This window comes from Salmo salar, chromosome 02 (assembly GCF_965601325.2).
Source record: "Salmo salar chromosome 02, fSalSal1, whole genome shotgun sequence".
Classification (NCBI taxonomy): domain Eukaryota; kingdom Metazoa; phylum Chordata; class Actinopteri; order Salmoniformes; family Salmonidae; genus Salmo; species Salmo salar.
This window is the reverse complement of record NC_138292.1, coordinates 66,613,505-66,628,903: the sequence shown is the minus strand read 5'-3', so window position 1 is coordinate 66,628,903 and position 15,399 is coordinate 66,613,505. Positions and strand designations below refer to the sequence as shown.

The following is a 15,399-nucleotide window of genomic DNA, read 5'->3' as shown; positions in this document are numbered from 1 at the left end:
TTGCAACAGAGTCAGGGTATATGCAGCAGTTTGGGACGCCTGGCTCGTTGCGAACTGTGTGAAGACTATTTCTTCCTAACAAAGACAGCCAACTTCGCCAAACGGGGGATGATTTAACAAAAGCGCATTTGCGAAGAAAGCACAATTGTTGCACAACTGTACCTAACCATAAACATCAATGCCTTTCTTAAAAATCAATACACAGAAGTATATACACTGCTCAAAAAAATAAAGGGAACACTTAAACAACACAATGTAACTCCAAGTCAATCACACTTCTGTGAAATCAAACTGTCCACTAGGGAGCAACACTGATTGAAAATAAATTTCACATGCTGTTGTGCAAATGGAATAGACAACAGGTGGAAATTATAGGCAATTAGCAAGACACCCCCAATAAAGGAGTGGTTCAGCAGGTGGGGACCACAGACCACTTCTCAGTACCTGTGCTTCCTGGCTGATGTTTTGGTCACTTTTGAATGCTGGCAGTGCTTTCACTCTAGTGGTAGCATGAGACTGAGTCTACAACCCACACAAGTGGCTCAGGTAGTGCAGCTCATCCAGGATGGCACATCAATGCGAGCTGTGGCAAGAAGGTTTGCTGTGTCTGTCAGTCTGTCAGCGTAGTGTCCAGAGCATGGAGGCGCTACCAGGAGACAGGCCAGTACATCAGGAGACGTGGAGGAGGCCGTTGGAGGGCAACAACCCAGCAGCAGGACCGCTACCTCCGCCTTTGTGCAAGGAGGAGCAGGAGAAGCACTGCCAGAGCCCTGCAAAATGACCTCTAGCAGGCCACAAATGTGCATGTGTCTGCTCAAACGGTCAGAAACAGACTCCATGAGGGTCCGACGTCCACAGGTGGGGGTTGTGCTTACAGCCCAACACCGTGCAGGACGTTTGGCATTTGCCAGAGAACACCAAGATTGGCAAATTCGCCACTGGCGCCCTGTGCTCTTCACAGATGAAAGCAGGTTCACACTGAGCATGTGACAGACGTGACAGAATCTGGAGACACCGTGGAGAACGTTCTGCTGCCTGCAACATCCTCCAGCATGACCGGTTTAGCGGTGGGTCAGTCATGGTGTGGGGTGGCATTTCTTTGGGGGGCCGCACAGCCCTCCATGTGCTCGCCAGAGGTAGCCTGACTGCCATTAGGTACCGAGATGAGCTCCTCAGACCCCTTGTGAGACCATATGCTGGTGCGGTTGGCCCTGGGTTCCTCCTAATGCAAGACAATGCTAGACCTCTTGTGGCTGGAGTGTGTCAGCAGTTCCTGCAAGAGGAAGGCATTGATGCTATGGACTGGCCCGCCCGTTCCCCAGACCTGAATCCAATTGAGCACATCTGGGACATCATGTCTCGCTCCATCCACCAACGCCACGTTGCACCACAGACTGTCCAGGAGTTGGCGGATGCTTTAGTCCAGGTCTTGGAGGAGATCCCTCAGGAGACCATCCGCCACCTCATCAGGAGCATGCCCAGGCATTGTAGGGAGGTCATACAGGCACGTGGAGGCCACACACACTACTGAGCCTCATTTTGACTTTGTTTTAAGGACATTACATCAAAGTTGGATTAGCCTGTAGTGTGGTTTTCCACTTTAATTTTGAGTGTGACTCCAAATCCAGACCTCCATGGGTTGATAAATTGGATTTCCATTGATTATTTTAGTGTGATTTTGTTGTCAGCACATTCAACTATGTAAAGAAAAAAGTATTTAATAAGATTATTTCTTTCATTCAGATCTAGGATGTGTTGTTTAAGTGTTCCCTTTATTTTTTTGAGCAGTATATTTTTAAACCTGCATATTTAGCTAAAAGAAATCCAGGTTAGCAGGCAATATTAACCAGGTAAAATTGTGTCACTTCTCTTGCGTTCATTGCACGCAGAGTCAGGGTATATGCAACAGTTTGGGTCGCCTGGCTCGTTGCGAACTAATTTGCCAGAATTTTACGTAATTATGACATCACATTGAAGGTTGTGCAATGTAACAGGAATATTTAGACTTATGGATGCCACCCGTTAGATAAAATACGGAACGGTTCCGTTTTTCACTGAAAGAATTAACGTTTTGTTTTCGAGATGATAGTTTCCGGATTCTACCATATTAATGACCTAAGGCTCGTATTTCTGTGTGTTATTATGTTATAATTAAGTCTATGATTTGATAGAGCAGTCTGACTGAGCGATAGTAGGCACCAGCAGGCTCGTAAGCATTCATTCAAACGGCACTATTGTGCGTTTTGCCAGCAGCTCTTCGCAATGCTTCAAGCATTGCGCTGTTTATGACTTCAAGCCTATCAACTCCCGAGATTAGGCTGGTGTAACAGATGTGAAATGGCTAGCTAGTTAGCGGGGTGCGCGCTAATAGCGTTTCAAACGTCACTCGCTCTGAGACTTGGAGTAGTTGTTCCCCTTGCTCTACATGGGTAACGCTGCTTCGAGGGTGGCTGTTGTCGATGTGTTCCTGGTTCGAGCCCAGGTAGGGGCGAGGAGAGGGACGGAAGCTATACTGTTACACTGGCAATACTAAAGTGCCTATAAGAACATCCAATAGTCAAAGGTATATGAAATACAAATCGTATAGAGAGAGAGTCCTATAATTCCTATAATAACTACAACCTAAAACTTCTTACCTGGGAATATTGAACACTCATGTTAAAAGGAACCACCAGCTTTTATATGTTCTCATGTTCTGAGCAAGGCACTTAAACGTTAGCTTTCTTACATGGCACATATTGCACTTTTACTTTCTTCTCCAACACTTTGTTTTTTGCATTTATTTAAACCAAATTGAACATGTTTCATTATTTATTTGAGGCTAAATTGGTTTTATTGATGTATTATATTAAGTTAAAATAAGTGTTCATTCAGTATTGTTGTAATTGTCATTATTACAAATAAAATAAAAATAAACAATCTGCCGATTTAATCGGTATCGGCTTTTTTTGGTCCTCCAATAATCGGTACCGGCGTTGAAAAATCATAATCGGTCGACCTCTAATCTCTATCTTATGGTTGTGGTCAAATACACAAATAGATCCAGTATCAGGCTAACATTTTCATATAGATAGATCCGGTATCAGGCTAACATTTTCATATTGATAGATCCGGTATCAGGCTAACATTTTCATATTGATAGATCCGGTATCAGGCTAACATTTTCATATTGATAGATCCGGTATCAGGCTAACATTTTCATATAGATAGATCCGGTATCAGGCTAACATTTTCATATTGATAGATCCGGTATCAGGCTAACATTTTCATATAGATAGATCCGGTATCAGGCTAACATTTTCATATAGATAGATCCGGTATCAGGCTAACATTTTCATATAGATAGATCCGGTATCAGGCTAACATTTTCATATAGATAGATCCGGTATCAGGCTAACATTTTCATATTGATAGATCCGGTATCAGGCTAACATTTTCATATTGATAGATCCGGTATCAGGCTAACATTTTCATATTGATAGATCCGGTATCAGGCTAACATTTTCATATTGATAGATCCGGTATCAGGCTAACATTTTCATATTGATAGATCCGGTATCAGGCTAACATTTTCATATTGATAGATCCGGTATCAGGCTAACATTTTCATATAGATAGATCCGGTATCAGGCTAACATTTTCATATTGATAGATCCGGTATCAGGCTAACATTTTCATATTGATAGATCCGGTATCAGGCTAACATTTTCATATTGATAGATCCGGTATCAGGCTAACATTTTCATATTGATAGATCCGGTATCAGGCTAACATTTTCATATAGATAGATCCGGTATCAGGCTAACATTTTCATATTGATAGATCCGGTATCAGGCTAACATTTTCATATTGATAGATCCGGTATCAGGCTAACATTTTCATATTGATAGATCCGGTATCAGGCTAACATTTTCATATTGATAGATCCGGTATCAGGCTAACATTTTCATATAGATAGATCCGGTATCAGGCTAACATTTACATTCCATTAGGTCTCCCTTTTCTAAAGCAACTTTCAGTAGTTCCCAGCACAAAGTTTTGATGAAAATGACCGGTTTGTTTTGGCCTATGAAATATTGATTATCTAGTCCTGGCTTTGTTTCACAAACACTAAGCAACTCAGACCACAAGTTACAGGATGGAGGGAATCCTTATACTACTGATTGACAGTTGGCTTGGTGTGTGTGTGTGTGTGTGTGTGTGTGTGTGTGTGTGTGTGTGTGTGTGTGTGTGTGTGTTTTCCTTTCCTCCCTTAGCTTGAATAATTGATATGGAATTGATTTAAACTAATCTGATAAGTACTGCTTAGCTTGTTCAGCAGGACACTTGGCATTGGACGGTTAGTGGAAAAGTGGACACCAGGAAAAGTGGACACAACGTTTATGTTTTACATCCTATAATTATTGTCTGCCGTTTTTTTCTACCTCAGTCAGCACTGTACTAAAGCTTTCATCTCCCAAAAGCGACGGACGGAAGGATGGATGCTGTGAGCGATTGAAAACATTTGAGACCACAGAAGAGGAGAGGAAGATTGTTTATTCACAGTGATTTACTGTATATCATCTTAAAGCCACAGTCCTGAGACTGTTTCACCCCAACGTAAAACAACAACCTTATATTTTGGGTCAGGATGGACTAAGATAGTTGTTGGTCTACTAAGCTCATGAGGCATGTATAAGTCATTCTTTCAGGATATTCTATTTAAGAAAGAATCAATGAGTATATCATTAATTGAAATGACCATTGAACAGGCAGAAAAATCTCAGATTGTCCCTTTGAACACACAAGCAGTATACACTACAATCGTTCTCCCTCACAGTGCACTGCACATGAGCGCACTAATAGGCTACTTAGGCTACAGACGTACGGTATGGGATAACTAGCTGTCTCGATGCTATGTGGACATTGTATGAAGGTTTAAATGTCAAGCTGTTTCCTTTTCAATTCCCTTTGAATGGCCTTCTGGGAAATCTACAGGAGGCTTCTGGGAACTGCAAGGTGTGTGACCGGGCCTCATAAAAACAAGTTAGCGTGGAGACAGTAAGGAGGCTGTCACTCAGATGTGTGTTGTTATTTGATGTAGGTTTTAAAGGGCCATTAAGCCGTTGCTACATTCATTTTTGGGGGACTTAAAAATGTATGATAGTGAGCTCCAAAAGTATTGGGAAAATGACAAATGTTTTGTTGTTTTGGCTCTGTACTCCAGCACTTTGGATTTGGAATGATACTATGAGGTTAGAGTGCAGACTGTTAGCTTTAATTTGAGGGTATTTTCATCCATATTGGGTGAACTGTCTAGAGATTACAGCACTTTTTGTACATTGTCCCCCCTGTTTTAGGGGACCAAAAGTATTGGACAAATTCACCTATGTGTATTAAAGTAGTAGTCCGATATTCATAGCATGCAATGACTACATCAAGATTGTGACATATTTGCTGTTTGTTTTGGTTGGTGTTTCAGATTATTTTGTGCCCAATAGAAATGAATGGTAAATAATGTATTGTGTCATTTTGGAGTCACTTTTATTGTAAATAAGAATAGAATGTTTCTGAACACTTCTACATTAATGTGGATGTTACCATGATTACAGATAATAATCCAGAATGAATCGTGAATAATGAATGAGAACGTTAGAGGCATAAATATCATAACCCCCCCCCCCCCCTCCCCAAAATGCTAACCTCCTCTGATATTGTAATGGTGAGAGGTTGACTTGGGGGACGATCCGTAAACATGGTAGCATCCACATCAACGTAGAAGTGTTTATAAACATACCATCACAACCCAAAATATAAGCTTGCTTTACTCAAAAGTTAGTAAACAAAGAAAATGTAAACAAACACTATATAGCCTCAAAACATGGTTACAACTATGATGTTGATATCATGGACGGTCAGTCCTTGCAGCCATAGCTCTGCCTATGAATTTGAGAAGGGTTCCATTTCTCCAGCATCATCCCTCAGCTTTTTACAGAAATGGGGGCGGGGAATTTGCTTTGTTATTGTTTCTACTGCTGATTGTCGCTTTAAGGGCTGATCAGAGTCCAAAAGGTGTACGCGTCCACACAGCAGTGTTCTAGAATATTGAATAGTTGGCTTTCATATTTTTTGAATTCTCAGCGCTCCTCAAGCAATTTCCTCAGCTGTCAACACATTCAAATGAATAGAGGACGTGCTGGAGACGCGTTGGTTGGGAATTTTGGGGAGGTGCGTGTTTGGGCTGTGCGTCCCCCGCGGACGGTGGTCTCAGAGTCGCATAGCTATGTCTCAGTGGGACGTCGGACTGTCTCGGCTCTGCTTCTGTGGACTCTGAATTACGCTTTAGTGCATGTGTGGTAGTAGTCTTCTGATCAGTAGGCCTAGATGATGAGAGAGTTTAATGGGCGCGTCATGATAGGAATACGTTTTGAAAGTAGTATGATAGTCTATCCCATAGATTGTCCTGTTGAACTTTGTGTCACTGCTAGCTCAGTGTGAAGTCAGCTAGTCCGCCATTCTCATGATAATGTCATGTCGTTCCCGTTGCCTCCTTTTGTCCCGCCGCGGTTAACAAATTGACCTGACTACAGCTGTTTGACAACACTGAAGAGATATTAACTAACCACACTCTGCATCAACCCACTTCGACATCGGGAGTGATTTTTGGGCAAGTGTCTTGTAATTATGTAGACACGCTCAATTTGTCTGTGGACTCTTCTCTCCTCTTTTTCTCTGTTGTATTCACTGGCATACTGTCCCTCAACAATTGTACAGGCAATTAACGTTGGCTAATAGCATTTCTTGGCTTCTGTTAAAAATGATGAAGCGTTGCCTATATCTAAACACGTTCATCCTCGAGGGAGAAGTGTTTGCAAGCTAATTCCCGAGGGTCCATGGCTTACTCATGCTTGGTCTGGAAGTGTCCCAAATGGCACCCTGTTCCCTATAGAGTGCACTACTTTTGACCAGAGCCCACAGCACTTTACAGGGAATGGGGTGCCGTTTCAGATGCAGAGTACTGCTGATTTAGTGTTTTGGGTCCTTCACTGGAACGTTCTTTTGTCAGGGGAAGATTCCTTCGCTCATGAGAATGCTACTTGAACCTCAGTCAAGGAAAGTAGTGAACGTTTATAAGGGGAGGGACGGGGGTTTCAGGGAGGGTTAGAGGGGTGGGGTAAGGGAGGGGTCCTCGATTGTCCTCGCTGTTGAAAGCAGCTGTGTGTCTTTTGTGCTCGGCCACTGCTTCATTGTTCAAACCTGTCAACCCAGAGGGAGCGATGAATACGGGAGAGAGAGAGGGAGGGAGAGAGTCCAACAAGTGAAAGGGGAGCAAACTTTTCTAAAGTGAAGAAATAATGCCCTCCCTTTCTACCACAAGAATAAGACTATACGAAGACATTTGAAAAAGGAGAGAGAGAACTCTGTGTGCTCTTGCCTTGAGAGAATTCAAATCTGTGTCTCTCACCCCTCTCCCCCCTCCATTCAAAAGCCTTCCTTGTCCCTGCAAGCTGCCTTCCCTCGTAGCCCTGAAGAGAGAGCCTAAGTTGTGTTCTATCGTGTTCCCCCTCTGCACGGAATTAGATAAGGCAAGAGCCTGGTTAGAAAGAAAAAGAGAGGAAACGGGAGAACGAATGAGTGCAGCCAATTCAATGCAGCAACAGTTCCTCTGTTCTGCACACTGCACACTCACTGTCACAATGGGAGAGGCGTGAGTTGGGGAGGGAGGGAGAGGAAGGTGCGGAAGGAGGAGAGTAATAGTGGACTGCAGGGGGATCCTGACTCATTCACTCTGAAGGGAAGGAAGGAAAGGATTTGCTTGCTAATCTTTCCATCGCCTGTCTGTCTCAGGTCAGTAGTACAGAACTATACTTATACATTCTGTGTGTGTATTCCTCTATGGTTTCTGTGTATGTATTCCTCTCTGGTTTCTGAGTGTGTATTCCTCTCTGGTTTCTGAGTGTGTATTCCTCTCTGGTTTCTGTGTGTGTATTCCTCTCTGGTTTCTGTGTGTGTATTCCTCTCTGGTTTCTGTGTGTGTATTCCTCTCTGGTTTCTGAGTGTGTATTCCTCTCTGGTTTCTGAGTGTGTATTCCTCTCTGGTTTCTGTGTGTGTATTCTCAGTCAGACAGGCGATAACAACAGCTACACCACTAGTATGTGCCAACAGGAGTGTTCACAGCTCACTGCAGATAGTTTATGGTGGTAACTAGTTACCACAGCCACAAAGTCATAATGATATCTAAACCCCGCCTATTTCTACAATTTATTTTCTTAAAATATGATTTGAAATCTAACATTAACCCTAACCTTAACCACACTGCTAACATTATGCCTAACCTTAAATTAAGACCAAAAAGCTCATTTTTGTTTTCATGAATTTTTCCAATAATACAGTTGCTAAGCCAGATAGTGTGGTTGGTTGGAAAGCTTTGATCTGTGCCGTTCAGTGAATCAGATGAAAGAGGGTTTCCTAGTAACAGTTTTCAAATCTGAAATCAGTCAGTGGTGTGTAGGTGCCTGTAAGCTGATGTAGACATTCTTGAGCATGACTGGCTTTTGTCTGTTGTTGGTGGGATGTTGTCCAAAGTGTAAGAAGCTCATATATAGGGAGATTATAGGAAAGCTTTGTATCCCCCCCTAAAGAGCAGTTACCTTCACAAACACAGTGAAGAATAGAACTGGGAATGAGGTTGATGGGTCTGTTTACAACAGAGGTGCCGCCCATCCTCAAGTGTCAACGTGCTTAGTGTGTGTGGGTGTGGGTGTGGCCTTGCGGGTAGCTTTGGAGTGTGTGTAAACATCTATGCCAGATTGTTAACACCACACATCTATCTGACTTGCATGGCAGAGTTATGCACTAAAGTTATAATGTTTAAAAGGTCAAAGTACCAACAGTCTGTCCCAATACACTCACTTCGATCCCTTCCTAAGACACACACTCTCACACACACAGAGTCCAATGGCGGCGAGCTTTACACCACTCCAGCCGACGCTTGGCATTGTGCATGGTGATCTTAGGCTTGTGTGCGGCTGCTCGGGCCATGCAAACCCAAAGAGACAGTTATTCTGCTGACGTTGCTTCCAGAGGCAGTTTGGAACTCGGTAGTGAGTGTTGCAACCGAGGACAGACAATTATTACGTGCTTCAGTACTCTGCGGTCCCGTTCTGTGAGCTTGTGTGGCCTATCACTTCGCGGCTGGGCCGTTGTTGTTCCTAAACGTTTCCACTTCACAATAACAGCACTTACAGTTGACCGGGGCAGCTCTAGCAGGGGAGAAATTTGATGAAGTGACTTGTTGGAAAGGTGGCATCCTAGAGACGGTGCCACGTTGAAAGTCACTGAGCTCTTCAAAAAGGCCATTCTACTGCCAATGTTTGTCTATGGAGATTGCATGGCGGTGTGCTCAATTTTATACACCTGTCAGCGACGGGTCTGGCTGAAATAGCTGAATCCACTAATTTGAACTGGTGTCAACATGTATAATTTGGGGTTATTATGATGCGAAGTTATTTCAACTGATTCTAGAGGCATGTTCACTTGTTTTGGTGGTAGTAATGAGGTAGATAAATGGAGAGTTGCTCTGTTGAATGATTTATTAATGTCATTATATCCTTATTAAGAGGAGAGGTAGCACTCCGTGTCTGAGATGAGACAACATTGTGAGGCATATATAGATTTTGTTCAAGGTCCAAGAGGACAGAAATAGTTTGATTGTCAGTGCGACTGTGATCTTTTGACAAGCCTATCAAGTCTGAAACTCCATAACAGACAGGCTGTCAAGAGGAATCAGATGTTCTTGTCAAGTACCTCGATGTCTCGTCTGAAATGACTGAGTTTGATTGGTTTGTTTCTCTCAGAGACACCTGCACTTCATGACAGTCCTCAGGGCAGAGCGCGCACACACACACACACACACACACACACACACACATATGCACCCACGTGTACACAGACATACACCGATCGCTGCCCACCCTATCCCTCAACCCTGCACTCACCACTTGAATGAAAGTGAAGGAGTATACCAGAATAGAATATACAGTGGCTTGCGAAGGTATTCACCTCCCTTGGCATTTTTCCTATTTTGTTGCCTTAGAACCTGGAATTAAAAATAATTTTTTGGGGGTTTGTATCATTTGATTTACACAACATGCCTACCACTTTGAAGATTCAAAATATATTTTATTGTGAAACAAGCAAGAAATAAATTTAAAAAAACAGAACTTGAGTGTGCATAACTATTCACCCCCCAAAATCAATACTTTGTAGAGCCACCTTTTGCAGCAATTACAGCTGCAAGTCTCTTGGGGTATGTCTCTATAAGCTTGGCACATCTTGCCACTGGGATTTTTGCCCATTCTTCAAGGCAAAACTGCTCCAGCTCCTTCAAGTTGGATGGGTTCCGTTGGTGTACAGCAATCTTTAAGTCATACCACAGATTCTCAATTGGATTGAGGTCTGGACTTTGACTAGGCCATTCCAAGACATTTAAATGTTTCCCCATAAACCACTTGAGTGTGTCTGTAGCTGTATGCTTAGGATCGTTGTCCTGCTGGAAGGTGAACCTCCGTCCCAGTCTCAAATCTCTGGAAGACTGAAACAAGTTTCCCTCAAGAATTTCCCTGTATTTAGCTCCATCCATCATTCCTTCAATTCTGACCAGTTTCCCAGTCCCTGCCAATGAAAAACATCCCCACAGCATGATGCTGCCACTACCATGCTTCACTGTGGGGATGGTGTTCTCGGGGTGATGAGAGGTGTTGGGTTTGCGCCAGACATAGCATTTATCTTGATGGCCAAAAAGCTCAATTTTAGTTTCATCTGACCAGAGTACCTTCTTCCATATGTTTGGGGAGTCTCCCACATGCCTTTTGGAGAACACTTTAAGCAATGGATTTTTTCTGGCCACTCTTCTGTAAAGCCCAGCTCTGTGGAGTGTACGGCTTAAAGTGGTCCTATGAACAGATACTCCAATCTCCGCTGTGGAGGTTTGCAGCTCTTTCAGGGTTATCTTTGATCTCTTTGTTGTCTCTCTGATTAATACCCTCCTTGCCTGGTTTGTGAGTTTTGGTGTGCTGCCCTCTCTTGGCAGGTTTGCTGTGCTGCCATATTCTTTCCATTTTTTAATAATGGATTTAATGGCGCTCCGTGGGATATTCAAAGTTTCTGATATGTTTGTATAACCCAACCCTGATCTGTACTTCTCCACATCTTTGTCCCTGACCTGTTTGGAGAGCTCCTTGGTCTTCATGGTGCCGCTTGCTTGGTGGTGCCCCTTGCTTAGTGGTGTTGCAGACTCTGGGGCCTTTCAGAACAGTTGTGTGTGTGTGTGTGTGTATACTCAGATCATGTGACAGATCATGTGACACTTAGATTACACACAGGTGGACTTTATTTAACTAATTATGTGATTTCTGAAGTTAATTGGTTGCACCAGATCTTATTTAGAGGCTTCATAGCAAAGGGGTGAATACATATGCACGTACCACTTTTCCATTGTTTAATATATAATATAATATAATAATATATATCTTTTGAAACAAGTCATTTTTTTTCATTTCACTTCACCAATTTTGACAATTTTGTTAATGTCCATTACATGAAATCCAAATAAAAATCAATTTAAATTACAGGTTGTAATGCAACAAAATAAGAAAAATGCCAAGGGGGATGAATACTTTTGCAAGGCACTGTAAGTAAGTCTATTTTATCCACTAGCAGAGGTAAGCAGTCACCAAACACCATCTCTCGATACATTGCTTCCATCTATGCCAGTACAGTACAGGCAGTCACTCTGTCCTTGACAAAGGCAGGTCTGAATAGATACTTCACATTTTAGTTACGGTTCAGGCTACATAGTACAGCTCTAATCAATAGCTAATAATGGGCAGTTTTGGGATTTAGAGATCACAGTGCTGTTGTAATGCAGGTTTTTGTCGACCCGGTGAAAGATGTGTGTTTGGAGTCATGAGAGGTAAAGTGAGTCAAGAGGACACCCGAGACTCTGTTTACAGTTGGTGTGATTGTGAGGTCTACATGTCCCTCGGTCATCAGCTCAATGCCAATGCTGCTATGTATGAGAAGAGTCCCCTTAATAACCCAACCAGGACGGCGGAGAGAAGCTACACTATGTAAGGATTCTGATGTACAGCTAGTGGATATGAAGCGTGTGGTGGATCTGAACCATAGACTGTGAGGAAAAACAACGCTGACCAATGGACCTTGGCTTGATCAGAACAGCCTACAAAAGGGTTGAACAGAGTTCATTCTGGGACTTCCACCTGTGAGGCGGGGTGTGGTCGGTTGACTTGCGGTGGGTGCGGTCGGTTGACTTGCGGTTAAGGTCACTCAGGATTAGCTGGGGGTCAGAGGGAAAATTAATCTTGGTTTCCGCCCCTGCCAGGAGACTGTAACAAAAACAGCCAGTCCAGTCCAGACCAGCCAGGCACACCCACTCCTGTGTGTAAATCTAACTGACGTCTCACTGCGAGGAGAGAGAGCAAAACCCCTGTTGACGGTATCAGAACCAGACCTGGGTCCAACCATTATATACTCTATACTTTCAAATACTTTGAGAATTTGCTTTAGCCTGACCTGAAGTGCCAAATGGGTGGGTTTTCAAATCAAATTGTAATTGTTCACATGCGCCGAATACAACAGGTGTAAACCTTACCGTGAAATGCTTACTTACAAGCCCTTAACCAACAATGCAGTTCAAGAAAGAGTTAATAAAATATTTACTAAATAAACGAAAGTCCCCCCCAAAAAAGTAACCTAATAAAATAACGTGGGGCTCTTCCATTGGTTCAAGTGCGCCAGGCAAGCTCAATCAAAACCCTGCCAAAGTACTTGAAAGCGAACAAATACCATTTAAACCCAGATCAGTGAAGGGCTTTCTGCCAAAGAGAAGCCGTTCCTCCTCCTCCCATCTCAAGCTTCTGACATGGGAACAATCCGAGATTCCCAGAAACATCTGTAAAAAGGGAACTACCTGTGAGTGAATCAGTATACGACGTCAACAGAGGAGTATGTCTGACATCAATGGAGGATTAGTTTACCAGTCTCAATGGGGACATCGGCTAGTTAATGCACGTGCGCATGCACACACACCAGGGATACAGTGGGGGGAAAAAGTATTTCATCCCCTGCTGATTTTGTACGTTTGCCCACTTACAAAGAAATGATCAGTCTATCATTTTAATAGTAGGTTTATTTGAACAGTGAGAGACAGAATAACAACAACAAAATCCAGAAAAACGCATGTCAAAAATGTTATAAAATGATTTGCATTTTAATGAGGGAAATAAGTATTTGACCCCTCTGCAAAACATGACTGTCACGAGTGTTGTAGGGTAGAGACCAAAACGCAGCGGGAAAATGTACTCATCTTCTTTTTTATTTGGTGAAGAAGGAAAACACAAACGTATACAAAACCAAAACGAACTTGACAGTCTTGTCAGGCAAACAGCTAAACAAGAACAATCTCCCACAAAATCCGATGAAAAACAAACTCCTAATTAAAGGACCCTCAATCAGAGGCAACAATAACCAGCTGCCTCCAATTGAAGGTCCAACCCCAATTAACTAAACATAGAACTACAAAAGACTAGATAGAAATATACTAACATGGAACAATGACTAACAAACCCCGGACTAATAAATCAAATACCCCTCTACCTAAACACATACACAAAACACACCCTGAACCACATAAAACAAACACCCCCTGCCACGTCCTGACCAAATTACAATAACAAATAACCCCTATACTGGTCAGGACGTGACAGTACCCCCCCCCCCCCCCCCCAAAAGGTGCAGACCCCGGATGCACCTCACACAAAAATCCAAAAATAACCCCCAAAACAAAAATGAATCTCAAAACTAAAGGGAGGGAAGGTGGCAGCCGTCACCGACGGCTCCTGTGCTACACCCCCCCTCCCCAAACCTCCTACAGTGGAGGTGGCTTAGGCTCAGGCCTTAATCCCCTACCTGACCAAACCACCCCCACTGCATACCTCTGCCTGAGGCCAGTCACTGAAGACCCTGGACTGTATTCTGGAAGCTCCGGGCCGTAGGGCGACTCTGGGAGCTCCGGGCCGTAGGGCCATCTCTCCTGGTTCCGGACAGTGGGCCGTCTTTCTTGGTTCCGGACAGTCTGGACGAGGCACTGTCGCCGGACAATCTGGACGAGGCACTGTCGCCGGACAATCTGGACGAGGCACTGTCGCCGGACAATCTGGACGAGGCACTGTCGCCGGACAATCTGGACGAGGCACTGTCGCCGGACAATCTGGACGAGGCACTGTCGCCGGACAATCTGGACGAGGCACTGTCGCCGGACAATCTGGACGAGGCACTGTCGCCGGACAATCTGGACGAGGCACTGTCGCCGGAAGTTCTGGACGAGGCACTGTCGCCGGAAGTTCTGGACGAGGCACTGTCGCCGGAAGTTCTGGACGAGGCACTGTCGCCGGAAGTTCTGGACGAGGCACTGTCGCCGGAAGTTCTGGACGAGGCACTGTCGCCGGAAGTTCTGGACGAGGCACTGTCGCCGGAAGTTCTGGACGAGGCACTGTCGCCGGAAGCTCGGGACTGGGCTGACGCACTGAAAGCCTGATGCGTGGGGCTGGTAGTGGAGGTACCAGACTGGGGCCACGCACCTCAGGGCTAGTACGGGGATCAGAAACAGGACGAGTTGGACTGGACTGACGCACTGGAAGCCTGGTGCGTGGTGCTGGTTTAGCAGACGCCAGACTACGCACCTCAGGGTCAGCACGAGAAGCAGGAACTGGATACACCGGGACATGGGTAAGCACTGGAGGTCTGGAGCGCACCTCCTGCACAATCCGTCCTGGCTGGATGGAAATAGCAGCCCTGCACAAGCGGAGTGCTGGTACAGGGCGAACTGGGCTGTGCAGAGGCCTGATGGTTGCCGTGTGTAGAGCAGGCGTAGGGTAGCCTGGACCTAGGAGACGCACTGGTGGCCAGATGCGCTGTGCAGGCATCCTCCTTCCAGGCTGGATGCCTACTCTAGCACGGCACTTGCGAGGGGCTGGGATCGCTCGCACCGGACTACGTGCGCACGGGTGAGATCGTGCGCACTACCGCATACTCCGGTGCTCTCCACTCCAAATGCTTCCCATAATAAGCACGGGGAGCTGGCTTAGGGCTCACCCTTGGCCCAGCCAAACTATCCGTGTGCCCCCCCCCCCCAAAAAATGATTGGGGGTTCCTCTCGTGCTTCCCCATCGGCGCGTACAAAGCTTCATACCAGCGCCTCTCCGCCTTGGCTGCCTCTATCTCCTCCGGTGGGCGACGATATTCCCCAGCCTGGTGCCATGGTCCAGCCCCGTCCAGAATTTCCTCCCATGTCCATGATCCTACGGCTCTGTTGCTGCTCCCTTCTCCGCTGCTTGGTC

The 15,399-nt window shown here is 44.7% G+C and overlaps 1 protein-coding gene across 2 annotated transcripts in view; it reads left to right on the top strand.

Annotated features, from left to right (window-relative positions):
- The window catches only part of LOC106589748 (gamma-adducin), a 150,646-nt gene that overhangs the window by 47,027 nt on the left and 88,220 nt on the right, over positions 1 to 15,399 (top strand). The window contains exon 1 of one of the 2 annotated variants that reach the window (XM_045707984.2): positions 7,686 to 7,827. The exons of the other annotated variant lie outside the window; for it this stretch is intronic. The gene's annotated coding sequence lies outside the window, so the exon portion shown is untranslated. Of the gene's footprint in view, positions 1 to 7,685; positions 7,828 to 15,399 lie in introns of those variants that run through there. 2 annotated transcript variants of the gene reach the window in all.